Source organism: Oncorhynchus keta, chromosome 14 (assembly GCF_023373465.1).
Source record: "Oncorhynchus keta strain PuntledgeMale-10-30-2019 chromosome 14, Oket_V2, whole genome shotgun sequence".
Classification (NCBI taxonomy): Eukaryota; Metazoa; Chordata; class Actinopteri; order Salmoniformes; family Salmonidae; genus Oncorhynchus; species Oncorhynchus keta.
The window spans coordinates 36,720,145-36,747,690 of record NC_068434.1 but is presented as its reverse complement, the minus strand read 5'-3'; the positions used below and the strand labels follow the sequence as shown (position 1 = coordinate 36,747,690).

At 40.6% G+C, this 27,546-nt stretch overlaps 1 protein-coding gene across 2 annotated transcripts in view; it reads left to right on the top strand.

The window, feature by feature from the left end:
* Positions 1–1,378: 1,378 nt before the first annotated feature.
* Positions 1,379–27,546, top strand: part of LOC118393356 (solute carrier family 23 member 2-like) — an 80,005-nt gene continuing 53,837 nt past the window's right edge. For both annotated transcript variants that reach the window (XM_035785959.2, XM_035785958.2), the window contains exon 1: positions 1,379–1,684. The gene's annotated coding sequence lies outside the window, so the exon portion shown is untranslated. The remainder of the gene's footprint in view (positions 1,685–27,546) is intronic.

Genomic DNA, 27,546 nt, shown 5'->3' with positions numbered 1-27,546 from the left:
GATGTGCCAACATCTTCGCCACACATCCCTCCCCTTCTTCTTGTCTCAACATTTCAAATTATACTAAAGGCACATCAACTTCACACACATTTTCGATGCGTTGCTTTTTACTGACAGCCGCATCTCAATAATCAGCTAGGCCTATATTGCCAAGTTCGCTGCCCAAATTGCGGGATTCCCAATTAGGCATGTACATGTGATTTGAAACAATCCACAGCTTTAAAAGAAGCTAATTATCCCCTGTGGCTAAGTCATGCTCTCTGGTGAAGTATTTTGAATTATTTTATTTATTTCTGTATAGACGGGAGTAATTGTATACTTTTGACAAATGTATTTAAATTTACTTTAGGCTGCAGTGACTACTGTTACCGAATCATGTCCTATGCTTAGGTTACTCATCACATTAGGAATTGTATTTTATTGTTGGCCTGCAAATACTTTATTATAAATGGTATTTTTTTCCCCCAAACCCCTGCACTCAGCACCCCCTACTCAAAACAAATTCCTACTGCTATGCAGACAGACAGGCAGACAGACATGCATACATGCAGTATAGAGAGATTGAATTATCAGGAAACTGGTTAATATTGGCACAGTTCACATTTCAACAGTAAAATGACTGCACAATATTGCAGTACTTCAGTCTACAATGCAATCTGGAGACCGTTTTTAAGAAGGCCTACATTAAACCATTATTGTGTTCCTCCCCCCTCTTGGTCTTGTTTTGGATATGTAATTATTTGGGTTTTATATTTGGGCAACATGTCTATGTTTGTGGAGCATGGGTCTTGAAGAACTGTGTTGCTGCGATACGCCTAGAATACCACTAGATGTGAGTATGGAACGGTGCGAATATTCACAGAACCAGGGAGAAAGTGGAAGACGACATTTTGTGTTCATAAAAACAGGGATAAGCTTGTCGAAACGAGAGCACTGAGAAAGAGGGGGAGATTGGAGGAGAAACATTGAGAGAAAGAGGAAGGGTAGGCTTCTGGAACCGGCGTGCCCAGAACACATTGAATTTTGCCGCGTTCTAAAACCTGGAAACTCGGAAATATCCGACTTCCGACTTCAGTTTTGTTCAAGACAACTATGTACTCAGAAAAAAAAACGAGCTCCGACAGGGATAAATCTTTTGAACGGTCAGCCAAATCGGAATTCATAGTCGGAAACACGGGTATATTTATAGAGCCCCGACTTTCCGACCTGAAGATCACTGAGGTCATGATTTTACCTAATTTTATTCCCAGTTGTCTTGAACGCACTAAAGTCGCAAGTCAGAAGTTTTTGAGTTCCCGGTTGTCATGAACGTGGCAGTAAGCACAAAGAGGAAGGGCGTGACGTCAGGGCCTATCTGAGCATGCGCTGTTATGTGTCCAGTCAACCCCGTGCCTATCTGTAGACTACATAATACACACTCTTTCTGTACCTACAGACATTGCTGTCTGACAGCCCCAAACACTGGCGCAGGAGACTACAAGAATAGTTATTTTCTACCTACTAAGAACTGGACCAACACACAGCTAACGCTCCTTTCGGCTTCATTTGAAGGTTGTTGTTCGGGTTTAACCTACCTTTGGCTGTATCACCCCAAACCAACCCTAACCTCACCAGCACCGCCACGGGGACTTTACCATAACCCTGAAGGGAAACGGGTCCTGCCGGTGTTCCTTCCCCAGGACAGGTGAGTGTTTACCTGAGGATCCAGCTGTTTGGTGCTCACTAGCCGTATTTGCATCATTCTCGTGATGGGGAATATGACGCCATAGCAAGCTACAGTGTGACAGAGAGAGGGAGATATACAACATCCGAGGATGGACCAATAGCAAACACGGAGGGAGCAGAAGCATCATGTCTATAGCAATGCATGCTCCTAATCAGAGGGCCTCATAATTGAATGATAAGAGATGCGCAGTGGAACAGTATGAGTTATTGCTTTCTATTGATTAAAATGTCCACATAAAACAACCCATATACTTGAAAAACAGTGCAGATGTAAGGTTTGTAACAGAATGACAGTAAAATGGCCCTTTTTATGTGACCAAGTTTTCCAAAAACTCTGTTCAACATCTACTCTGAATTGAGATTCAATGATGTCTGCATAAATAATGGGCTGCTTGGACATCGCAGTAGAGCACAGTAAATTGTACCCTAGTGTGCTTTACTGTACAGACCTATACACTACTCTACTTTGAGTGTGTGAGAGAGAGAGAAGACTGTTTTCACAATTCTGTCAATAACAGTATGCCAGTGGAAGGGAGGACAGTAGCTGGTGACCCAACTGCGGTTTCCAATTTACACCTTTTAATTGCTTAATAAATCATAAACACAATTGTTATCAGTAAAATTAAATATAAATGTTAATATTAGTTTCCAAGGGTCTTAACTTCATTATTGTGTTTTGATTTACAGTACCAGTCAAAAGTTTGGACACACCTATTCATTCAAGGGTTTTTCTTTATTTTCTACATAGTAGAATAATAGTGACGACATCACAACTACGAAAACACATATGGAATCATGTAGTAACTAAAAAAGTGTTAAACAAATCTAAATATATTTTATATATGAGATTCTTCAAAGTAGTCACCCTTTGCCTTGATTACAGCTTTGCACACTCTTGGCATTCTCTCAACCAGCTTCACCTGGAATGTTTTTCCAACAGTCTTGAAGAAGTTCCCACATATGCTGAGCACTTGTTGGCTGCTTTTCCTTGACTCTGTGGTCCAACTCATCCCATACCATCTCAATTGGATTGAAGTCAAGTGATTGTGGAGGCCAGGTCATCTGATGCAGCACTCCATCACTCTCCTTCTTGGTCAAATAGCCCTTACACAGCCAGCCTGTAGGTGTGTTGGTTCATTGTCATGTTGAAAAACAAATGATAGTCTCACTAAGCGCAAACCAGATGTGATGGCGTATCACTGTAGAATGCTGTGGTAGCCATGCTGGTTAAGTGTGCCTTGCATTCTAAATAAATCACAGACAGTGTCACCAGCAAAGCACCATCACACCTCCCCCAGGCTTCACGGTGGGAACTACACATGCAGAGATCATCCGTTCACCTACTCAACATCTCACAAAGACACAGCGGTTGGAACCAAAAATCTCAAATTTGGACTCATCAGACCAAAGAACAGATTTCCCCTGGTTTAATGTCCATTGCTTCCACAGATTCTCGATTGGATTCAGGTCTGGACTTTGACTTGGCCATTCTAACACCTGGATATGTTTATTTTTGAACCATTCCATTGTAGATTTTGCTTTATATTTTGGATCATTGTCTTGTTGGAAGACAAATCTCCGTCCCAGTCTCAGGTCTTTTGCAGACTCCATCAGGTTTTCTTCCAGAATGGTCCTGTATTTGGCTCCATCCATCTTCCCATCAATTTGAACCATCTTCCCTGTGCCTGCTGAAGAAAAGCAGGCCCAAACCATGATGCTGCCACCACCATGTTTGACAGTGGGGATGATGTGTTCAGGGTGATGAGCTGTGTTGCTTTTACGCCAAACGTAACGTTTTGCATTGTTGCCAAAAAGTTCAATTTGGTTTCATCTGACCAGAGCACCTTCTTCCACATGTTTGGTGTGGCTTGTGGCAAACTTTAAACAACACTTTTTATGGATATCTTTAAGAAATGGCTTTCTTCTTGCCACTCTTCCATAAAGGCCAGCTTTGTGCAATATACGACTGATTGTTGTCCTATGGACAGAGTCTCCCACCTCAGCTGTAGATCTCTGCAGTTCATCCAGAGTGATCATGGGCCTCTTGGCTGCATCTCTGATCAGTCTTCTCCTTGTATGAGCTGAAAGTTTAGAGGGACGGCCAGGTCTTTGTAGATTTGCAGTGGTCTGATACTCCTTCCATTTCAATATTATCGCTTGCACAGTGCTCTTTGGGATGTTTAAAGCTTGGGAAATCTTTTTGTATCCAAATCCTACTTCTTCACAACAGTATATCGGAGCTGCCTGATGTGATCCTTGTTCTTCATGATGCTCTCTGCGCTTTTAACAGACCTCTGAGACTATCACAGTGCAGGTGCATTTATACGGAGACTTGATTACACACAGGTGGATTGTATTTATCATCATTAGTCATTTAGGTCAACATTGGATCATTCAGAGATCCTCACTGAACTTCTGGAGAGAGTTTGCTGCACTGAAAGTAAAGGGGCTGAATAATTTTGCACGCCCAATTTTTCAGTTTTTGATTTGTTAAAAAAGTTTGAAATATCCAATAAATGTCGTTCCACTTCATGATTGTGTCCCACTTGTTGTTGATTCTTCACAAAAAAATACAGTTTTATATCTTTATGTTTGAAGCCTGAAATGTGGCAAAAGGTCGCAAAGTTCAAGGGGGCCGAATACTTTCGCAAGGCACTGTTTCACACTTTTCTTGGTTACTACATAATTCAATTTGTGTTATTTCAGTGTTGATGTCTTCACTATTATTCTACAAAGTAGAAAATAGTGAAAATAAAGTAAAATCCTTGAATGAGTAGGTGTGTCCAAACTTTTGACAGGTACTGTATTTCAAATACATTTTTAAGACTTCTTCGGGTTAGATATTTTTCGAGACCTCTTCCATCTGTTTGACTAGAAACCAAAGCCTTTGATTATTACTAGTTTTAGAATGGGAAATAATAATTTAAAAAAAGTGTGTGTATATATAATTGACGTGCGTGTGTGTGTATATATGTATATATTTGAAAAATGTATATATGCCTTCAGTTCTGTAAAATATAGACTCTTAGCTTTCATTTGACACCAAATGTAATGAGCTCTTATGAACTTAAGATGTTGGTGCTCATGGGTCCTTTTACCTCTTCCCCCTTCCCTTCATCTCATAACGTGTGTGTGTTAAAATTAGTTGTTACATAAGTAGGACTATTCATCGATATCCATCCATCAATCACCATGTAGGGATCGCATCTGATTTTTAGGGTGAGATTTATTACCATGGTTGTCCTGGAAACAATGCTTGGAGGAATGTGTGTGTGCGTCACTTGCGTTAGCCAACATGAGGAAGAAAGATTTGTTTTGTCCTCAGGTTACCAAAAAGTTATTCGTAGCCTGTAATCTATGGCGATTTCTACACAATGAAAGGCTCCAGCAGAACCTTTGGTTTGTAGGTTAGGCTGCACAAGTTAGGCTATGTCATTATGATCAATATGAACTGTGCACGCTCTCTCGCCACGGGGAGTGTGTGAGTGTGAGAGCGGATATGCTCCCCTCTGATCCCCTTCATTAATGTAGCTTACAAATTGTGTTTTAGGTGTTATTTAAATCACATTCTCAAATAAAATGTTTAACATGATGGCTTAACTTTGCCTCCACAGCTGTTTCATGGGGATTTGGCTATTAAGCCTGTAGTCTACCGTTATTAATAATGAATATTATTACTAGTGTGAGAGCTGGGCCACCCGGTTGACTTGTGCTGCAGTGGGTCTCAGACCAATATAGTCTGACTGTGACCCGCATCTGGGGATTTTCTTCCCGCCCCCTCTTTCAACTTGCTCCTGGATGCTTCTCTTTCGATTCTTGGCTACTTCCTCGTTCTAGTTTACTCCTGCCGGAATTCTATCTTTTAACCTGCACTTAAGCCTACCTTTCTCTTCAAGACATTGGGTTCTATGTCAATATATTTCTGGCTTCGGAACGAAGCTCTCCTCTTGTGCACACGACATGGCTCTGGTCGTAGTGGCTGGTGTGTAGTTAGGATAAATGAAACGGCAAATCATTACAGTTAATAAAAAGTCTCATAGATCAGACTCCAATCTCAGGTGTGTCCCGAGATGATAAAGGCATTTAACAAATACTTAAGAGGCACGGCAAACAAAAGGTTTAAGCCAAACCATTGGCGACCAAGCCTAGTGTTGTACTTTCTCCTATGTCAGTGGCGCACGCTTTATGATTGGAGCTTATGCTATTGCCCTGCGGCCGCCTCCATTGGACAGTGCTGCAAGAAGTGTGCTGTAAGGACAGCTCCCCGTACCCAGTTCACGTTGGACATGGATAGCTCAGATTTGATCACACTATGCTTCCTTACCATAGGCCTACACCTGCTCTATACCCCACTTTTCTAGCCACTCCACCATCTCCCTTACAACCTGCCCTTTTGCCGTAGGCCTACCTAATTTCCTTAAATTACACTTGGTATAGGCCTATAAGCAGCTCTCACCTTCCTATGATGTATTATACCACCGACCCGCCTCCACCCCGCTTGCCTCCCTTCTGCCCCCGCTGGGAATCCCAGTTAAACCCAGGGCCGTGCCCTAGGGCTGACTTTCTAGTGGGGAACGGACCATCTCCTGTATAGGACCTGGTCTTGCAGGTGGGGGGTGGTCAGCACAATTCCGGCCTGGGGATGTGGGCGTGGTTCGAGGTCTGTCGCGTTCCACCCGACAAGCCTACGTCAACGACTAATCCTCCACCTGTTCCATTATCAATCCTAAGGGTTTTTCTACTAAAATATGTGATATTTTGTGTAATTCATTGACCATTCATGCATTAAGTTTATTGACAATGTTGAACTTTGAAACCTGTGTCTTTTTGATAATCAGAAGCTGAAACTCATGAAATTCAGGTAGAAAAAGCATGATTTATTTTACCTAAGTCATCAGCGGTGGATCCGGTGACACTAAGGCGCAATTACGCATGTGACACGATAGGCCTATTAATTAGCCCTACCAATTTGTAAGTCGCTCTGGATAAGAGCGTCTGCTAAATGACTTAAATGTAAATGTACTACTATTACATTCAGGACGCCAGTGTCGCTCACTAAAACAAATACGAATGAATAACCAATTACTTAATAATAATATTAATAATAATATTAGGCCAACATGGGAATCAAGTATACCACAGTTAGATTGCTCAGATTTGTGGGGCACTGTTATGGATAATTGGCCTGAAAGTATCATCTTCTCCCACTGCCAAGTAGACTATAACAGCTGACAGAGCAATAGCCTAGCATTCCAGCTGACTAGTTTTTAAAATATTTTTTCTTGGACACACACACACAATGAATCCCTGGTGGGCTGGGACCTGCGAGGGTTCGCCAAGCAACAGGCCCTCCCAAGTGGCAGTTTTTAGAGGTCGGTCGTCAGGAGCACCATGAGGGTTCTACCCTCGACACTAATTTGCCTATTTTAATAGCCTAATAATAATAGGCCTACCTGTTATTTTAACAGCCACTGGTAAATGAATAGGGTAGGCTACGGTGTTAGAATGTCTACAATTAATCAAGAAAATAAATCTTACATTTCATGAAAGTAGGCCTATAGGTGTTGCAAACTGTGTCTGGGGACTAAATGGAAACTAGATGACTAAGGAATCCAATCCATCTCAATGTTCCTGAAATAATCCATGAGATCAGATTAACTCACTGCATTTATGCGTGAGAATATTTACACCTAATGTAAATATTCAAGTGTACATTAACCTTTTTTATTTAAACTTTTTGATGAGGCAAGGACTTTGGCTAAACTGCTGACAATCTAAACCTAGAATCGTTTGTATAGGACACTTGTCACCATTTTCTAGGCATGAAAAGAATGTCCCCCTGAAAATATATGGTAGGTAGGCCTACAGTAGTATAGTGTTGATAAAGAAAAACCTGAGCACCATTCAATTCTGTATTAAACTTCACGCAAGTAATTTGTTGGACATGATGATTAGATAGTAATGGCCATAGTGTTTCATTCTAACATTTGAATTTGGGTGAATAATTGCGGTCTGGATGAAGTTAGTGTTAAGGCTAAATTTACATACAGCATTGACACAAAGCATAACCTTTTGCGATTTAACCAGCTGGTTCTGATGCTTATTTTGTGGGAGAAGAGACAAGGTGGATAATCAAATCAAAATCAAATCCAATTTTATTTATATAGCCCTTCGTACATCAGCTGATATCTCAAAGTGCTGTACAGAAACCCAGCCTAAAACCCCAAACAGCAAGCAATGCAGGTGTAGAAGCACGGTGGCTAGGAAAAACTCCCTAGAAAGGCCAAAACCTAGGAAGAAACCTAGAGGAACCAGGCTATGTGGGGTGGCCAGTCCTCTTCTGGCTGTGCCGGATGGAGATTATAACAGAACATGGCCAAGATGTTCAAATGTTCATAAATGACCAGCATGGTCGAATAATAACAAGGCAGAACAGTTGAAACTGGAGCAGCAGCACAGTCAGGTGGACTGGGGACAGCAAGGAGTCATCATGTCAGGTTGTCCTGGGGCACGGTCCTTGGGCTCAGGTCCTCCGAGAGAGAGAAAGAAAGAGAGAATTAGAGAGGGCATATGTGGGGTGGCCAGTCCTCTTCTGGCTGTGCCACCCATGTGTACCAGGTGAATGTGAAATCAAACGCGTCACGTTATTCTGCGTATTCTTCACACCGTATCTATTACTCAACATGCTCCAGCTGTGACGCTGCCGAGGGTATTCACTCACATCCCATACACCAGAGATCACGTGGCATAGTTGTCTTTCTGTTGAACCTATGTAACGTAGAGCGGAGGCAATAGATAGGCCAATAATTAAGTCACTCATTTCTAGACACCGTACAGTCAAGCATGAATGGGGCCGTAGATTATGGCAGTCATCTCTCGATGAACATTTTCAATTGAACAATAATGTACATTTTATTACAGAATGGTGAAATGAAATCGATTACCACCTCCTCACAGCTGTAGCCATACTGATACTATTGGTTAAAGCTGCAATCAGCAGTTGAAGCAATCACAAAGTGGACTCCCCACCACGGTGTGAACCGGAGGATTGGGCTGGAGAAATCTAACCGCTCTCAAATTCAAAGGAGTTATGGATGCAAGGACTGACAATCCATGATGTAACATGGTTCAAACTATAATTTTGACATTTACTCTTTACAAACATTGGAGTAGAACAAGCTTATATTCTGGGTTCTGAAGGGGTGTGACAGTTGAACTAAGCTCACAAGACATTTATAAGTCATATTCTTCAAGAATGAATGGGTACATTTAATTCATTTATAAGTCCAAAATTGGATGAAGCAACTAATGATTGCCCCTTGAAGTGATGTTTGTTTCCACCTCAGTCTGGGATCAACAGGATATCCTTCTTTAGATTGTCCCACGCTGGCCCACAAGTCTTTCCAGCTCTGTCTCTGTGGAGTGATGTGGGTGTTTTGTTGACCATGTGTTGTAAAGCAAGGTAGCCTCAGGAGCGTGTTATTGAAGATAGGACTGTAGGAAATTGCTGTCTCCAGCTGTTCTGTTTCCAGATATTCAGGATTACCAATTGAAGATGACTGATCAGTCTCTACAATCAAGAAGTTTCTTTATTCACCGCACACAGGATCCTGGGGAACACGATATTCCATCCAAGCATGGCGGAAACATGTTCAAAGACCAGGCTACACAAGTCAGTCTTTCTTTATATTTCTGAGTTCACTTTACATCACCGTCTTGGCTCGTAGGGAGATAGAAGATCTGAGATCTACAGTAGGATGAGGTTAAACCAAGCCTAGATTTAAACATGAAAAATGGCATTTGAAAATGTATTTTAAAAGGTTACCGGTAGCCAGTGTAGAGAAGCAGTTGTGATAGGGTTACATTTCCTGGTGTATATACTAGAGGTCGACCGAAATATGATTTTTCAACGCCGATACCGATTATTGGAGGACAAAAAAAGCCGATACTGATTTAATCGGCCGATTTTAAAAATGTATGTATGTGTATATATATATATATATATATATATATATATATTTGTAATAATAACAATACTGAATGAACACTTATTTTAACTTAATATAATACATCAATAAAATCAATTTAGCCTCAAATAAATAATGAAACATGTTCAATTTGGTTTAAATAATGCAAAAACAAAGTGTTGGAGAAGAAAGTAAAAGTGCAATATGTGCCATGTAAGAAAGCTAACGTTTAAGTTCCTTGCTCAGAACATGAGAACATATGAAAGCTGGTGGTTCCTTTTAACATGAGACTTCAATATTCCAAGGTAAGAGGTTTTAGGTTGTAGTTAATATAGTATTTATAGGACTATTTATCTCTATACCATTTGTATTTCATATACCTTTGACTATTGGATGTTCTTATAGGCACTTTAGTATTGCCAGTGTAACAGTATAGCTTCCGGCCCTCTCCTCGCTCCTACCTGGGCTCGAACCAGGAACACATCGACAACAGCCACCCTCGAAACAGCGTTACCCATGCAGAGCAAGGGGAATAACTACTCCAAGTCTCAGCGCGAGTGACGTTTGAAACGCTATTAGCGCGCACCCCGCTAACTAGCTAGCCATTTCACATCGGTTACACAAGCCTAATCTCGGGAGTTGATAGGCTTGAAGTCATAAACAGCAGAGCACGAAAGTGCTGGTTGAATGAATGCTTACGAGCCTGCTGCTGCCTACCATCGCTCAGACTGCTCTATCAAATCATAGACTTAATTATAATATAGTAACACAGTCATTAATATGGTCGAATCCAGAAACTATCATCTCGAAAACCAGACGTTTATTATTTCAGTGAAATACGGAACTGTTCCATATTTTATCTAACGGGTGGCATCCATCAGTCTAAATATTCCTTATTACATTGCACAACCTTCAATTTTATGTCATAATTATGTAAAATTCTGGCAAATTAGTTCGCAATGAGCCAGGCGGACCAAACTGTTGCATATACCCTGACTCTGCGTGCAATGAACGCAAGAGAAGTGACACAATTTCACCTGGTTAATATTGCCTGCTAACCTGGATTTCTTTTAGCTAAATATGCAGGTTTTAAAAATATATACTTCTGTGTATTGATTTTAAGAAAGGCATTGGTGTTTATGGTTAGGTACACGTTGAAGCAACGACAGTCCTTTTTCGCGAATGCGCACTGCATCGATTATATGCAACGCAGGACACGCTAGATAAACTAGTAATATCATCAACCATGTGTAGTTATAACTAGTGATTTATGATTGATTAAGTTTAATGCTAGCTAGCAACTTACCTTGGCTTCTTACTGCATTCGCGTAACAGGCGGGCTCCTCGTGAGGCAGGTGGTTAGAGCGTTGGACTAGTTAACAGTGAGGTTGCAAGAATAAATCCCTGAACTGACAAGGTAAAAAATCTGCCGTTCTGCCCCTGAACAAGGCAGTTAACCCACCATTCCTAGGCCATCCATTGAAAATAAGAATGTGTTCTTAACTGACTTGCCTAGTTAAATAATGATTAAATAAAGGTGTAAAAAAACAAATCTGCTAAATCGGTGTACAAAATGATTGTTATGAACTTGAAATCGGCCCTAATTAATCGGCCATTCCAATTAATCAGTCGACCTCTAGTATATACAAATAGTTACTGTAATCTAGGCATGAGGAAATAAAAACGTATAACCTTCTCCAGATCAGTGATTGACTAGCTATATTTCTTAGATGATAAAAGTAGAAGCCCTGCAATTCCCCCCTTTTCCCCTTGCTGTCATACCATGTGAGAAATGCCATACAAGGACGTAATATATCACACAAACTTTGCTGTCTCTGGTTATATGTATGTTATGCCCAGCAAGCATTTTATGTAAAAAAAAATCAATAAAAGATCAATAATCCATGAATATGAATTCCAAGTTACAACACCTGTGTAAAAAAAATTATAATGTTATCTTGTCAATGTACTAAACCAGTGATTCCCAAACAGTGGGGGGTGTACTGCGTAAGAGCAAGCGTCTTTGGCTATACAGCCTGATAATACCAGTGATGGTGTAGACCTGAATCAGCATATTGTTTGTGCAACAGAATCTTATCAATTTAAAGATGAATACGCAAAGCAAGAATATGTTAGCTACATTAATGTTTTCTCTTAGCTACTTCAATGTAGCCACAGATTATAGGGTCCCCTAGGAAACACCTATCAACACTAGTTCATACCCTGTCACAATTACTCCTCCCTGGCGTTTTCATTTGTTGTCATGTCAAACAACACTATTAAAAGTGCCCACCATTATATTCTAACTATATAATTAGAATATACATTCTATTTCCATGATTCCGACAGTTAACCCAAGTGTTTTGCTCTAAATCGCAAGTCAAATTGCAACATTTGGTTAAAAATAAGGCCCAGATATCGTGCAGCCCTATGTGGCAGTGTGGAAATGATTTCATATGCAGAAATTGATGACACCTTTTGGATTGAAGTTTAATTGTTTTATACTGTTCAATCAGAATGGAGAAAGACCAATGGAAATCACTTAGAATGTATGTGTTGCCACCCTAGGGTCATGCACTACTCATAAAGCAAATTTAGAACTTTTATTATTAAAAACATAAAATATCCTCATAATTTTTAAAATTTTTAAATCCGTGATATATTTTGCCCATATTGCCCAGCCCTAGTTTGTAGGCCAAACCGTTCGAACGCTACAGACGATTTTGTGAGAAGACAGAAATGCGACACAGGCGGATGCGATGGATTGAGACTCATCCAATGCAAAAAAACATCTCTCTAGTTTAAACTGACAGATTTTTATAGGATTTAAAAAAAAAAAATTATGCTAATTAGATTGTCGCAGGGACTTGAACATCGCCCTTTGGGGGTTAAAACTGTTGTAAATAAGCATGCGCCGTATAACATTCTGAAAACTTGGTATAAAAAAAACGTATGCGTGAAGGATAGATCAATCCCTTGGTTCACGCATGAATTGTATGAACAATTACAGGAAAGAAATTTAGCTTGGGCTGAGGCTAGATTGAATGATACTACTTCCGACTGGCAGACATTTGAGAAATCGATATCTGTCTCTGGTTAGAAAAGCAAAGTCAACATACTTCCTGAACTGTGTATTTGAGAATCGTGGGAATCCACTTCTGGAAAGTAGTCAGGTTATGACAGCCTCTGGTCCCATAATAGAACAAATGGAAATGTGTGGTGCTTTTTAATAACCATTTTGCCTCAACTGGCCATCTATTTGAAATAATTGTTTCTGAAAATTCCTCTAATTCCACTTATTCACCTTGAAACAGACTGTAGAGAAGGATTCACACCCAGATAGAGAATGTCTATTTTCATTTCAATCATTTTATATCTATGATGTACTAAGTGTATTGCTAAAAATGATCTTGATCCTTTTTTACTGCAACTCTCTGGCACTCTTATTGCAGAATAATGAACCTATATTTCAGGTGTTACCCCTAAGATCTGGAAAGTGGCACATGTCCTCCCCCTACCTAAAGGAGGAGAACTTGGAAATTGGACGGTAGTTATCTTGCCTTTCCAAAGTTTTGGAATCCTTGGCCTACTCTCAACTAATAACCTTTTTAAACGTCTTCTCATTCTATTCTAAATGTGCACCAGTATGATTTTAGACCTGGACATGGCACCGTTTCAGTTGCTACACTTGTTCTAGATGTGTTACATTTCTTAGATCATAAAAGCCATTGTGCTGCCTTATTTATAGACCTTTCCAAGGACTTTGACACTGTTGACCATAAAATTATAATGCAAAGACTGAAATAGGCCTGGATCAGGCTTCTTGCAAGTGGTTTGAGAATGATCTGTCAGATAAGATGCAATGTGTGATTTCTGAAAGCCTCAAGTGTCGTTTCCTGGATATTAAAGGTGTATTATTTTATTTATTTTTATTTAACCTTTATTTAACCAGGTAGGCTAGTTGAGAACAAGTTCTCATTTGCAACTGCGACCTGGCTAAGATAAAGCATAGCAGTTCGACACATACAACAACACAGAGTTACACATGAAATGAACAAAACATACAGTCAATAATACAGTAGAAAAAAACAAAGTCTATATACAGTGAGTGCAAATAAGGGAGTTAAGGCAAAAATAGGCCATGATTGGATGGTTCTCCCATCGATCGCGTTCCCACCTATAAATAACTGGCCATTTGGATTAACAAAAATGTCATGTTTAAAAACATATGGGTGAGCTCGTTAAAAAGCTGAGATTTAAAGTGGGCTTCTTTTTTAGAAATGGGATTAGCCTCTCCCTAAATAGCAGGAAGCAGATTGTATAGTCATCTTTCCTGCCAGTTCTTGACTATGGTGACACCATTTACCAGATTGCAGCAGCCACTTTAAAACTTTGGATGCAGTCTACCATAGAGCACCCTTCGCTTTATCACAGGTGACAGTTTTAATACTCTACTGCATCCTGTATCAAAAAGTTGTCTGGTCCTCATAACATTTCCAAAGCTCACTTCATTATTCCCTTTTTGTTAACAAAGCTGTACTAAACAAGCTTCCAACTTCACTGTTAAAATATAAAAATACCAAACCCCTTCACAAGGTTTTTTAACTCTTGACGTTCCTCGGGTCTCCACCGAACTAGGTATATCCGCTTTTACACTGAATAAAAATATAACAGTTCATATAAGGAAATCAGTCCATTTTAAAACAATTCATTAGGCCCAAATCTATGGATTTCACATGACTGGGAATGCAGATATGCATTTGTTGGACACAGATACCTTAAAAAAAGGTGGGGGCGTGGATCAGAACCAGTCGGTATCTGGTGTGACCACCATTTGCCTCATGCAATGTGCCACATCTCCTTTGCATAGAGTTGGTCAGGCTGTTGATTGTGGAATGTTGTCCCACTCTTCAAGGGCTGTGCGAAGTTGCTGGATATTGGCGGGAACTGGAACACGCTGGTGTACACATCGATCTAGAGCATCCCAAACATGCTCAGCAGGTGAACATGTCTGGTGAGAATGCAGGCTATGGAAGAACTGGGACATTTTCAGCTTCCATAAATTGCGAACAGATCCTTGCAGCATGGGGCTGTGCATTATCATGCTGAAACATGAGGTGATGGCGGCATATGAATGGCACGACAATGGTCCTCAGGATCTCATGGTATCTCTGTGCATTCAAATTGCCATCGATAAAATGCAATTGTGTTCATTGTCCGTAGCTTATGCCTGCCCATACCATAACCCCGCCGCCAGCATGGGGCACTCTGTTCACAACGTTGACGTCAGCAAACCACTTTCCCACATGACGCCATCCACGTCTACCATCTGCCGTCTACCGTGATTCTCCGTGAAGAGTGCACTTCTCCAGCATGCCAGTGGGCAACGACGGTGAGCATTTGAAGTAGGTTACGACGTCGAACTGCAGTCAGGTCAAGACCCTGGTGAGGACGAATAGCACGCAGATGAGTTTCCCTGATACAGTTTGTGCAGAAATTTTCTTCAGCTGTCCAGGTGGCTGGTGTCAGACGATCCCGCAGGTGAAGAAGCCGGATGAGGAGGTCCTGGGTTGGCGTGGTTACACGTGGTCTGCAGGTGAGGCCGGTTGGACGTACTACCAAATTCTCTTAAACGTTGGATTAAAAATGAACATTCAATTCTTTGGCAACAGCTCTGGTGGACATTCCTGCAGTCAGCATGCCAATTGCACACTCTCTCAAAACTTCAGGCATCTGTGGCATTGTGTTTTGTGACACAACTGCATATTTTAGAGTGGCATTTTTATTGTCCCCAGCACAAGATGCACCTGTGTAATGATCATGCTGTTTAATCAGTTTCTTGATATGCCACTCCTGTCAGGTAGATGGAGAAATGCTCACTAAAAGGGATGTAAAACACATTTCTGAGCTTTTTGTGCGGAAAATGAAAAATGGATACCAACACTTTACATGTTGCATTTATGTTTTTGTTCAGTGTAGTTTTCAAGCACCTCATTGCTGAAAGCAACTACAAAATACATTACAATTGGATGTTCTGGTGCTGCTCAGGCACAAACGAATATTGATTAGGGACCATCTCTTATTGAGGAATGTAATTTATTTTTTGAATATGTGTGTTGTGCTGTATTTTTGTATTGTTTGTATTTGATTTAGATTTTGTCTTTGTATATGCAGGTCTCCCTTGTGAAAGGGACCCTGCTTAAATAAAATCTAGGATAATGTTGGTCATAGCCAGTCAACTGAGGTTTGTGAGTTCATGACTTACTTGAGGGTTTCGTTTTTGATTTCGACAACGCTCACTTGCCCACTAACACGGGATACACATCTGCGGTAATAGTGCTATATCCAATCCTATCACAGAACTTGAAGGTGAGACAGACAGACAGCAGCACAGTGGATCAGACATTGTTCGTGGTCCTTCTGTAGCTCAGTTGGTAGAGCAGAACGCCAGGGTAGTGGGTTCGATCCCGGGACCACCCATACGTAGAATGTATGCACACATGACTGTAAGTCGCTTTGGATAAAAGCGTCGGCTAAATGGCATATATTATTGTTTACATAAGACAATATGTCACTTTTTTTTTACTTGAGAAATACTGCACCAAACACCATAGCTAGGTGTAAAATTGTGACTAAAACCTCCTTGGCAAAAATGTCCAAATGAAATGCCCAGTGCAGTCAAATATCTTTTTGTATTTTATATACTGTATATTTCCTCTGAGTTTGAAATAATACTGTGAAATTGTGAAAATTAGGATGTCCTTTTAATGTAAGAGCTGTTTGGAAATTTCAGCCTGTTTTGGTGGGATGGAGTTTTGCCCTTCCATGTTGACATCATCATGTGGTAAATGGGTTAATACACCAATAAGAGTTCCAAACCTCTGTCAATAGCAGCACATTTTCAGTTTTTTTCCTCCCCACTCAGATCAGCCTCAGACTGTCCTAGCAAATTCTTGCTTGAGAAATTGTCCTTTTCTAAGAAGCTATTTTTGTTTATTTGTGACCATTTAAAAAAAAAAAAAAAAACATTTTTTACTTAAAATAATCACAGTAAGGTGCTTAATTGTTACCCAGAAATAATTTTATATTAAGATGGCTGCATTGGGCCTTTTTTTTTTTTAATGACAGATTTCTTGAGTTATCTTCAATTAATTCGGACTATTTTGAGTAAGTGATACTGTCTTTGTTCTTATGGTTTATCATGAGGACAAACATGAATAACTGCCACATCGAACCACACACCAAAGACTGACATCTCGTTTTTTCCTAATGAGCAACAGAGAAACACATGCTGAATCGGTGCTTTCGGTCACTCTTTAAATTTCCTGTATTGCATAAAACTCCTACATCTGTATATCCCAGTCACTGTGTTTCCTAAATGTTTCGACATGCACCAGCCGTTTAGACTTATGTTATCAGATAGGCAGTGCACTTTGCTGTCGGTACATAGTTACCATACAGTTGAACTGATGAGAACTTACTGCCGCACAACAGTTCTGACAGGACTATTTTGTGGGGAATCTAATTTGTACAGATATTTTGTTGACTTATCCTTTGGTGTTTGAGTTCTCGAGCAACATGGCACACCACTTTCTCAATGCTGGTATGTCGGTGTAAACGAGGGTGGGTGGGTGGGGGGTGGATTGCCATTGACAAGCGCAACAAAATGTACATTTTACAGTATTATTGTGATCTGTAGACATGTAATTTCAAGGTGACTGTTATTTCAGCTGACCTGGGAGTAGTCAAACGGGGCATCCAGTGCCATGTACAAGTGCGTACTGTAAAGACAAGAATGTACGATACTAAACAATTGTGTTACATCAAAATATGGACACTAAAACTATTGGTCTTACCATCAGCATAAATATCCCACAGTCCCCGTGGTTCTCCTGTCAAGGAAAAGCCCCAATTTAAAGAGGAAAAAAAGTATACACACATTTTTAACACAAAGAAACGTCAACGCTTTGTGGACAGCAGGAGTTGATATGCAGCAATGTTTGAAATAATGTGAAGGCTGGTAAAAAATAAAAAAACTGGTGGGTCTAATTCTGAATGCTGACTGGTTAAAACCGCATTCCAGCTGTGTCTATTTCACAAGTTACCAGCGGCTGAATCTATGATGTTAAAATGCCTATTTACTGTTCCATCTGACTGTGCAATCCACTGTCTTATCAGCACAGCCAGGCAACTTATAAACTTGAACAACAGTGACCTGACAAGAGCACATTTTTCTATGCCAGATGAAATCGCACATCATTCGCTTATTTTTATGGGTGTATCCAAATAAGTGTCACTAGAAAACAGCTTATGCAAATGCAGCTACTTTGTTGTTAATTAGTCTGCGCTGTTTGACGTGACTAAGTTGGCTGGCTAGCAAGCAAGTGATAAGAACGTTGCCAGTTAGTATGGCAATATAACATTTAGAACGAACAACTGGGTCGCGTCTATAGAGACAAAACAAAAAGACTGAACGACTGGGTCGCGTCTCTGGCAACCGAACCGATAGAACAAACACCCAGCCAGCTTGGGTACCAATCCTAGATTTGTATCTGAAGTATATCTTGTGGAAGGATAAAATAGTATGAATAAATTAATCAAAATATATTTTTTACTGAAAATATGTCAATCATTATTTGAATATGTTGCTAACCCGTTGTATAAAAGTGATAATGCCCTCAAAGCCGGTGTTTTGGAGGATATATTGGCACGTTTTGCCAGCCCTCGACTTTGTCTCGGGCCGAACAATACCCGTTCCAATATATCCTCCAAACGCCGGCTTCAAGGGCATTGTCACTTAAGGAGAATACAACATTAACACACACACAATGAAAGGTTCTAGAACATGACTGGAATTGTGTGAAATTAACACTATATACCAACGGTCTGCAGAACAGGACCTTGTGTTCTAACAAAGCACATCTTTATCTGGCCAACTGCGCAACACAAATATAACTCGACTAAAGCTGCACACAGCAACATGTGATATGTCACCGTATCCAAGCAATCTGTTCTCCAAGCATACAGAGTCAAGAAGGTAGATGACCCTCTGCAGTGGCTTCAAGACCTACAGTACAATTATAATGTTTTATAAAATTCAGACGCTTATCAGTTAGTTGGGTATAATGACATACAATGAAAATAAATAGTGTTTTAATAAAATGATTTGAATAAAAAAAGATATACTGTAATGATATTCAAACCACCTACACATAGCTTGATGACAGATTCTTTCACATGATCATCAGGCTGAAATTAAGTACAGAATGTCCATCGTTCATTTGAAACCACATTTACTCATTTGATACCTAGTCTGTTGCCATTTAGAACTTCTGGAAGTGTATTGGACGTCAACTGGCAGATGTGAGTCAAATTGTATTTAAATAATTTAAATATCAACCATATTTTATGCTTTTACTTACAGGCAAAGTGGTGAAAGGGTCTGCTCCAATGGAAGGCACCCAGGTGTCACAGACTTGCCACAAAGATATCCTTGCCCTGCACAATACAGTAAAAACCAAATGATTCTTTAAGGCACTGCCTCTAAAACATTTTACTGTGTTTGTGTGGATCAGTATTTCATAGATCATGGCAGAGATGGGACCAAGTCACAATTTAGCAATTCTCAAGTCTTAACCTTTGAGTCTCGAGTCAAGTCCCAAGTAATAATGGGCAAGTGTCCCAAGTTCCAGAGCTGAGGTCAAGTCACAAGTCCCTAAATTTGAGTTTTGAGTCCTCAAGTCAGTGGTTAACACTAGAACTACCAAGGCGGTCAATCTGACCGTTTTCAATATTGTCATTTCGTTAAGTTAATTTCAATAAAAACCTTGAAACCAACTGTCCCTGACTTTTCCTAAATATGTGTGTTTTACACTATCAGTACTTTTAGGTAGATGTCAAACTTTCTGAGCATTTCATCCTCAAAAGTGCCATGGCAGTCAAAATGACCCTATGGATATTTAACAGTAGAATACCTGGGCCTCAATGAGTACCAATAGCTGCCAGTCTAATAAATCCATTTAATATACACATCCTAATTGAAATATTCATGGTTTTATTTTTGAAAGGTCAGTAAAAACATGATACAAAACTATTTATTTCATAAGAACGGAATAGCATGTTCTTGAGTTGTATCTGCTTAGTAGCTGAGGCTATATGGCTGTGCCATGCCAATGAAATCAGCTTGTTCATTTAGCAGACATCACAGGCTTATATTCTGCTGCCCTACCACAGTCAACACATATTTTACATTAAGAATATAACAGAAGAAAATATACTGAACCAAAATATAAACGGAACGTGCAACAATTTCAAAGATTTTACTGAGTTACAGGTCATATGGAAATCAGTCAATTGAAATAAATAAATTCGACCCTAATCTATGGATTTCACATGATTGGGCAGGGGCGCTACTGTGGGGGGGCATAGGCCCACCCACTGGAGAGCCAGGGCCAGCCAATCAGAATGAGGTTTTTTTTCCCCACAAAAGGGCTTTATTACAGACAGATATACTCCTCAGTTTCATCAGCTGTTCGGATGGCTTGTCTCAAACGATCCCATATATGAGGAAGCCGGATGTGGAACATTTCTGGGAAATTTGATTTCAGCTCATGAAACATGGGACCAATACTTTACAGGTTGCATTTATATTCTTTTCAGTATAGAGAGAATAATTCTTCCCAAATAGCAATTGGGGATTGTCGCCAATACTCACATGAGGAACGCGAGTTGTATTTTTCACAAAAAGACCATCTGTTCAATTTGTAGAGTTGTTTGGGGAAAGTAGGTTCATTTAGAAACCTTGCAATCTACTCTTTCCAGTAGGGTGTAGAAATCAAAACGTCTGGCCTGTATGGACTATAGAATGCTATTGAAGAAGTGCTATTTTGTAAGCTCTGTTCTCTTTGTCAGTGCACGCTGCACTGGTCATCAGTCTAATCATTCTCAATTTGATAATATTGTTACACGTCAGACTATTGTCAATTTAATCTTGTTTTTAGGCCACATATATTATTATATGTGTGAAATTTGTTTCAGTATAGCTTAGGTGTAGTTTGAACGGGCCAACTGGGCAGGTAACTTTATTTTAGTGTTTACACTCTATTCGCTTCTGGATCAATCAATACATTTTCTTAACAATTACAATTTACATTTGGTGTCCTGAGGTTTCTTACGACCTAATTTATCTTATTAAATGCTTTGATTTAGCAATTACACAATTTGAAATATCAACAGTCTGAATGACTGTCATGGCCAGTCTATTAGTTATGGAATTCCAGTGCTCCGAGTGTTTCTGTGTGGATCTTGAGGTGTGTTTTGGGTCATTGTCTTGTTGGAAAGTCCACGTACGGCCAAGTCCCAGCCTTCTGGCAGAGGCAACCATATTGTCAGCCAAAATTTCCTGGTACTTGGTGGAATTCATTATGCCATCAATCTTAACCAGTGAATCTGGACCTCTGGAATTAAAACAGCCCCAAAACATCACTGACCCACCACCATATTTCACCGTGAGTATGAGGTGCCTCTCCTTGTATGCATCTCTGTTTCGACGCCAAACATGCCAATGCTGTATCTGACCAAGACGTTCAATTTTGATCTCATCTGACCAGAGCACCTTCTTCCAATCATCATTTAAATGACGTTTGGCAAACTCCAAGCGCTTGCGTCTGTGTCTTTGGGTCATTAAGGGCTTTCTTCTGGCAACCCTTCCAAAGAGCCTGTGGTTGTGGAGGTGGCATCTGATGGTGCTTTTTTAAAACGTGGTGACCCCAAGACGACACAAAGGCCTGCAATTCTTTCACAGTGAGTCTTGGGGATTTTGTTGCTTCTCTCACGATCCTCCTCCCTATCCTGGGGGGAAAAATGCCCGTGTGGTTTTCAACTGTTCCATATCTTTTAGAATTTTTTTAATGATTGCCCTGACAGTGCTCAGTGGTATATTCAATCGTTTGTGGATCTTCTTGTAGCCATTACCAGATTTATGAAGGTCTACGACCAGCTGTCCCCTTTTGAACTGACAGTCCTTTTTCTTTTCTTCATGGTGTTGGATGACAAAGGGACATTGCATGCCTGTTACCTCATTTCTATACCCTAGTTAAAAAGAAAGTGATGTAATGGCTTAATATAGTTTCTTAACACTTAGATAAACTTAAATAAGTGGAATTTAATTCCTGGTTTAATGTTGGTAGATGTTATTTACAATAATATTTAAGGGTGCCATTAATTGTGAACTTGATTTGGAGGACATTGATTTTTAATTAAATCAATAAATAATTTTGTTGGGTTCCATTGAAACATTAATAAAGTACAGTATTTTTCACATATTGTAATTTTGAGTTTTATCTCTATAATGATAATGTTTATATATTTTTAAGTATTGTTTGTGCATTTCCAGTCAGAGGTGCCAGTAATTTTGGAGCCCACTGTACATCTATATTAATCTCTGAGGCTACCCGAAACAAGTCCGCGTGATCAAAACAATCTTGAAGCGTGGATTCCGATTGGTCAGACCAGCGTTGAATGGTCCTTGTGACGGGTACATCCTGTTTGAGTTTGTCTATAGGATGGGAGAAGCAAAATGGAGACTTGGTCGGATTTTCCCGAACGGAGGCTGGGGGAGGGCCTTGTATGCATCGCGGAAGTTAGAGTAGCCGTGATCCTGTGTTTTGCCAGCCCAGGTACTGCAATCGATATGCTGATAGAATTTAGGTAGCCTTGTTCTCAAATTTGCTTTGTTAAAATCAAAAGCTACAATAAATGCAGCCCCCAGATATATGGTTTCCAGTTGGCATAGAGTCCAATGGAGTTCCTTGAGGGTCATCGTCTCCCTTGGTGGGATATACACCGCAGTGACAATAACCAACTAGAATTCTCTTGGGAGATAATACTGACTGCATTTGATTGAATTCTAGGTCCTGTGAACAGAAGGACTTGAGTTCCTGTATGTTGTTACAATTACACCATGAGTCATTAATCATGAAATATACACCCTGCCCTTCTTCCCTGAGAGATGTTTACTCCTGTCGGCGCGACGCACAAAGAATCCCGGTGGCTGTACTGATTCCGACAGCATGTCCCCAGAGAGCATATCCCCCATGTTTCTGTGAAAAAGGGTATGTTACATGGAAAGCAACCCTAGCCCTAATTTTGTCTACCTTGTAATCTAGAGACTGAACATTAGCGAGTAAAATACTCGGGAAGCGGTGGGTGATGTGTGCGCCTCTAAAGTCTGACCAGAAGGCCGCTCGTCTACCTCTCCTGTGACTGTGTTGTTTTGGGTCAGCCTCTGGAATCAGTTTGAATGCCTTGGGTGGTTCGAACAAAGGATCTGCTTCGGGAAAGTTGTATTCCTGGTTGTAGTGATGGTAAGTTGACGTCACTCTGATATCCAATAGTTCTTCCCGGATGTATGTAATAACACTTAAGATTTTCTGGGCAAAAAATGTAAGAAATAATACATAAAAAAACGAAATACTGCTTAGTTTCCTAAGGATTAGAAGCGAGGCGACCCTCTGTTGGCGCCATTTTACAACATTTTTCAGGTGAAGGATTAAGTATCTAGTGTAATACAAGGTGTGTGTGCTTATACAATCAATTCATGCAATTATTCACTATAAGCAGGTATTGCTGAAAAATAGAGTTGAACAACTATGGTTTAATACACTAACAGTCAACGACCAAAAGTACATTTTAATTACCTGATGCACCAGACCTGCTGAAAGACCTTGTCTTGTGTAGCTTGGGTCTTCATCTTCTCTCGGCCTGATGCCAAGGTCTATGTTTGAGCCCTTGTTGTCTATCCCACACTATTTGCACAATGACCTTACTTCTTCCACCGATTTTTGTCAAGATTGAAAAATAAGTGTTAGTTGATTGATTCGTATAACTTTAAAAAGGACATTTTTGGTATACAGTCCCAAAAATGTACATCACTTCAAGTAAAAAGCAAAAACATGCAAAACACTAATTTGATCAAATTCATCAAATGATTAAAATGGGGCAACTAACGTTACTCCTCACTATCCCTAAACGAGGCCAGTAACAATTTGAACTACTATGCATTTACAGTGCCTTGCGAAAGTATTCGGCCCCCTTGAACTTTGCGACCTTTTGCCACATTTCAGGCTTCAAACATAAAGATATAAAACTGTATTTTTTTTGTGAAGAATCAACAACAAGTGGGACACAATCATGAAGTGGAACGACATTTATTGGATATTTCAAACTTTTTTAACAAATCAAAAACTGAAAGATTGGGCGTGCAAAATTATTCAGCCCCCTTAAGTTAATACTTTGTAGCGCCACCTTTTGCTGCAATTAAGTCGCTTGGGGTATGTCTCTATCAGTTTTGCACATCGAGAGACTGAAATATTTTCCCATTCCTCCTTGCAAAACAGCTTGAGCTCAGTGAGGTTGGATGGGGAGCATTTGTAAACAGCAGTTTTCAGTTCTTTCCACAGATTCTCGATTGGATTCAGGTCTGACTTGGCCATTCTAACACCTGGATATGTTTATTTTTGAACCATTCCATTGTAGATTTTGCTTTATGTTTTGGATCATTGTCTTGTTGGAAGACAAATCTCCGTCCCAGTCTCAGGTCTTTTGCAGACTCCATCAGGTTTTTTTCCAGAATGGTCCTGTATTTGGCTCCATCCATCTTCCCATCAATTTTAACCATCTTCCCTGTCCCTGACGAAGAAAAGCAGGCCCAAACCATGATGCTGCCACCACCATGTTTGACAGTGGGGATGATGTGTTCAGGGTGATGAGCTGTGTTGCTTTTACGCCAAACATAACGTTTTGCATTGTTGCCAAAAAGTTACATTTTGGTTTCATCTGACCAGAGCACCTTCTTCCACATGTTTGGTGTGTCTCCCAGGTGGCTTGTGGCAAACTTTTAACGACACTTTTTATGGATATCTTTAAGAAATGGCTTTCTTCTTGCCACTCTTCCATAAAGGCCAGATTTGTGCAATATACGACTGATTGTTGTCCTATGGACAGAGTCTCCCACCTCAGCTGTAGATCTCTGCAGTTCATCCAGAGTGATCATGGGCCTCTTGGCTGCATCTCTGATCAGTCTTCTCCTTGTATGAGCTGAAAGTTTAGAGGGACGGCCAGGTCTTGGTAGATTTGCAGTGGTCTGATACTCCTTCCATTTCAATATTATCGCTTGCACAGTGCTCCTTGGGATGTTTTAAAGCTTGGGAAATCTTTTTGTATCCAAATCCGGCTTTAAACTTCTTCACAGCAGTATCTCGGACCTGCCTGGTGTTCCTTGTTCTTCATGATGCTCTCTGCGCTTTTAACGGACCTCTGAGACTATCACAGTGCAGGTGCATTTATACGGAGACTTGATTACACACAGGTGGATTGTATTTATCATCATTAGTCATTTAGGTCAACATTGGATCATTCAGAGATCCTCACTGAACTTCTGGAGAGAGTTTGCTGCACTGAAAGTAAAGGGGCTAAATAATTTTGCACGCCCAATTTTTCAGTTTTTGATTTGTTAAAAAAAGTTTGAAATATCCAATAAATGTTGTTCCACTTGTTGTTGATTCTTCACAAAAAAATACGGTTTTATATCTTAATGTTTGAAGCCTGAAATGTGGCAAAAGGTCGCAAAGGGGGCCGAATACTTTCGCAAGGCACTGTACCTTGCCTTAATTTATATTACGGGGAGTAACTTTGCATTGCTATGCTACATCTGTACCCATGACTAAGCTAGTGAGCATTGTTTGCTAATGTTAGCTAGATCAGCTAAAAAGTCATATTTCTTGTATCACTTAGTACAACTTGGAAACTAACAGTAGTAGAAAGGTTTCCACACGTTTCAAACATACTTATGGTTGGTTGTGTATACAATGCAGTTACAGGGGTTTATCAACTTTACGGGTTTATATTCAGGAGCGATAGCACCACATGTACATACACTATATATACAAAGGTATGTGGACAACCCTTCAAATTAGTGGATTCGGCTATTTCATCCACACCCGTTGCTGACAGGTGTATACATTTTGAGCACACAGCCATGAAATCTTCATAGACAAACATTGGCAGTAGAATGGCCTGTACTGAAGAGCTCAGTGACCTTCAATGTGGCACCATCATAGGATGCCACCTTTCCAACAAGTCAGTTCATCAAATTTCTGCCCTGCTATGAGCTGCTCCGGTCAACGGTAAGTGCTGTTATCATGAGGTGGAAACGTCTAGGAGCAACAACGGCTCAGCCACGAAGTGGTAGGCCACACAAGCTCATAGAACAGGAACACAGAGGGCCGGAGCGTGTAACGCATAAAAATCACCTGTCCTCCATTGCAACACTCTCACTACAGAGTTCTAAACTGCCTCTGGAAGTAACGTCAGCACAAGAACTGTTCGTATGGAGCTTCATGAAATGGGTTTCCATGGCCGAGCAGCCGCACACAAGCCTAAGAAGTACCATGCGCACTGCCAAGCGTCGGCTGGAGTGGTGTAAAGCTTGCCGCCATTGGACTCTGGAGCAGTGGAAATGCGTTCTCTGGAGTGATGACTCACACTTCATCTGGCAGTCCAATGGACAAATCTGGGTTTGGCGTTTGCCATGAGGATGCTACCTGCCTCAATGCATAGTGCCAACTAAAGTTTGTTGGAGAAGGAATAATAGTCTGGGATAGTTTTTCATGGTTCGGTAACGAGGCCCCTTAGTTCCAGTAAGAGGAAATGTTAACGCTACAGCATAAAATTACATTCTAGATGATTCTGTACTTCCAACTTTGTGGCAACAGTTTAGGAAAGGCCCTTTCCTGTTTCAGCATGACATTGGCCCCATGCACAAAGCGAATTCCAATACAGAAATGGTTTGTCGAGATTGGTGTGGATGAACTTGGCTGGCCTGCACAGAGCCCTGACCCCATCCCCATCGAACACCTTTGGGATGAATTGGAACACCGACTGCGAGCCCGGGTCGAATCGCCCAGCAACAGTGCCTGACCTCACTAATGCTCTTTTGGCTGAATGGAAGCTAGTCCCTGCAGCAATGTTCCAACATCTAGTGGAAAGCCTTCCCAGAGGAGTGGAGGCTGTTAAAGCAGCAAACTCCAAAAAACTCTTTGGAGTTCAAAACCTGGCTGCTACTGCGACCCGTAGAATGAGGATGTAGCCAAGCCAACAGAAAGGGAAGCATCCAGGAGCCAACTGAAAGAGGGTGCAGGTTTTGGGCGTGTTTCCCCTGGGCGGTTCTTGCCTGGTCAGGGAAGAATCGCCCAGGACACGGGTCGCAGTCTTACCAAAGTCTCTGACGCGGATTGTGATGTGTTTGCCTGCCGTAGGTAACATGTGACTAAGATTACACTGCTGTGCAGGGCCACAACGTGTCTCTGGACCTCAGAGGGAGAGAGAGAAGAGCAAGGGAAATGAAGAAGAGAGAGACTGTGACACCGTGTGGAGGTGTAACTTCTGTGGCTCAGAGTGTGATCACTGAATCGCTCGTGTGCATGTTCCATTTCTCTGAATATCATTCCATTCCAGCCTGGGGCGCAGGCAGGTAAGTAAGCAGGCTTCAAGCTTAGGTCTTCAGCAGCAGCCTTTATAAACAGAATACAATGGTCACAAATAGGGCTGTTACGGTGACAGTATTTCCACCACATCGGCGGTCACGAGTCATGACGGCAGTACAATTCCACTTTAGTCACGATATTTTTGCTTCTCCAAACTCTGATGCTGCTACTGGTCATTAGTAGCCTACCAAACTTGCTAATTGCCCAGTACTCAGCACTCTATTGTCCCTCTAATCACTCTGACATCAATGCAAATGTATTTGAACATCTAATTTTTTATTTATTTATTTTATTTCACCTTTATTTAACCA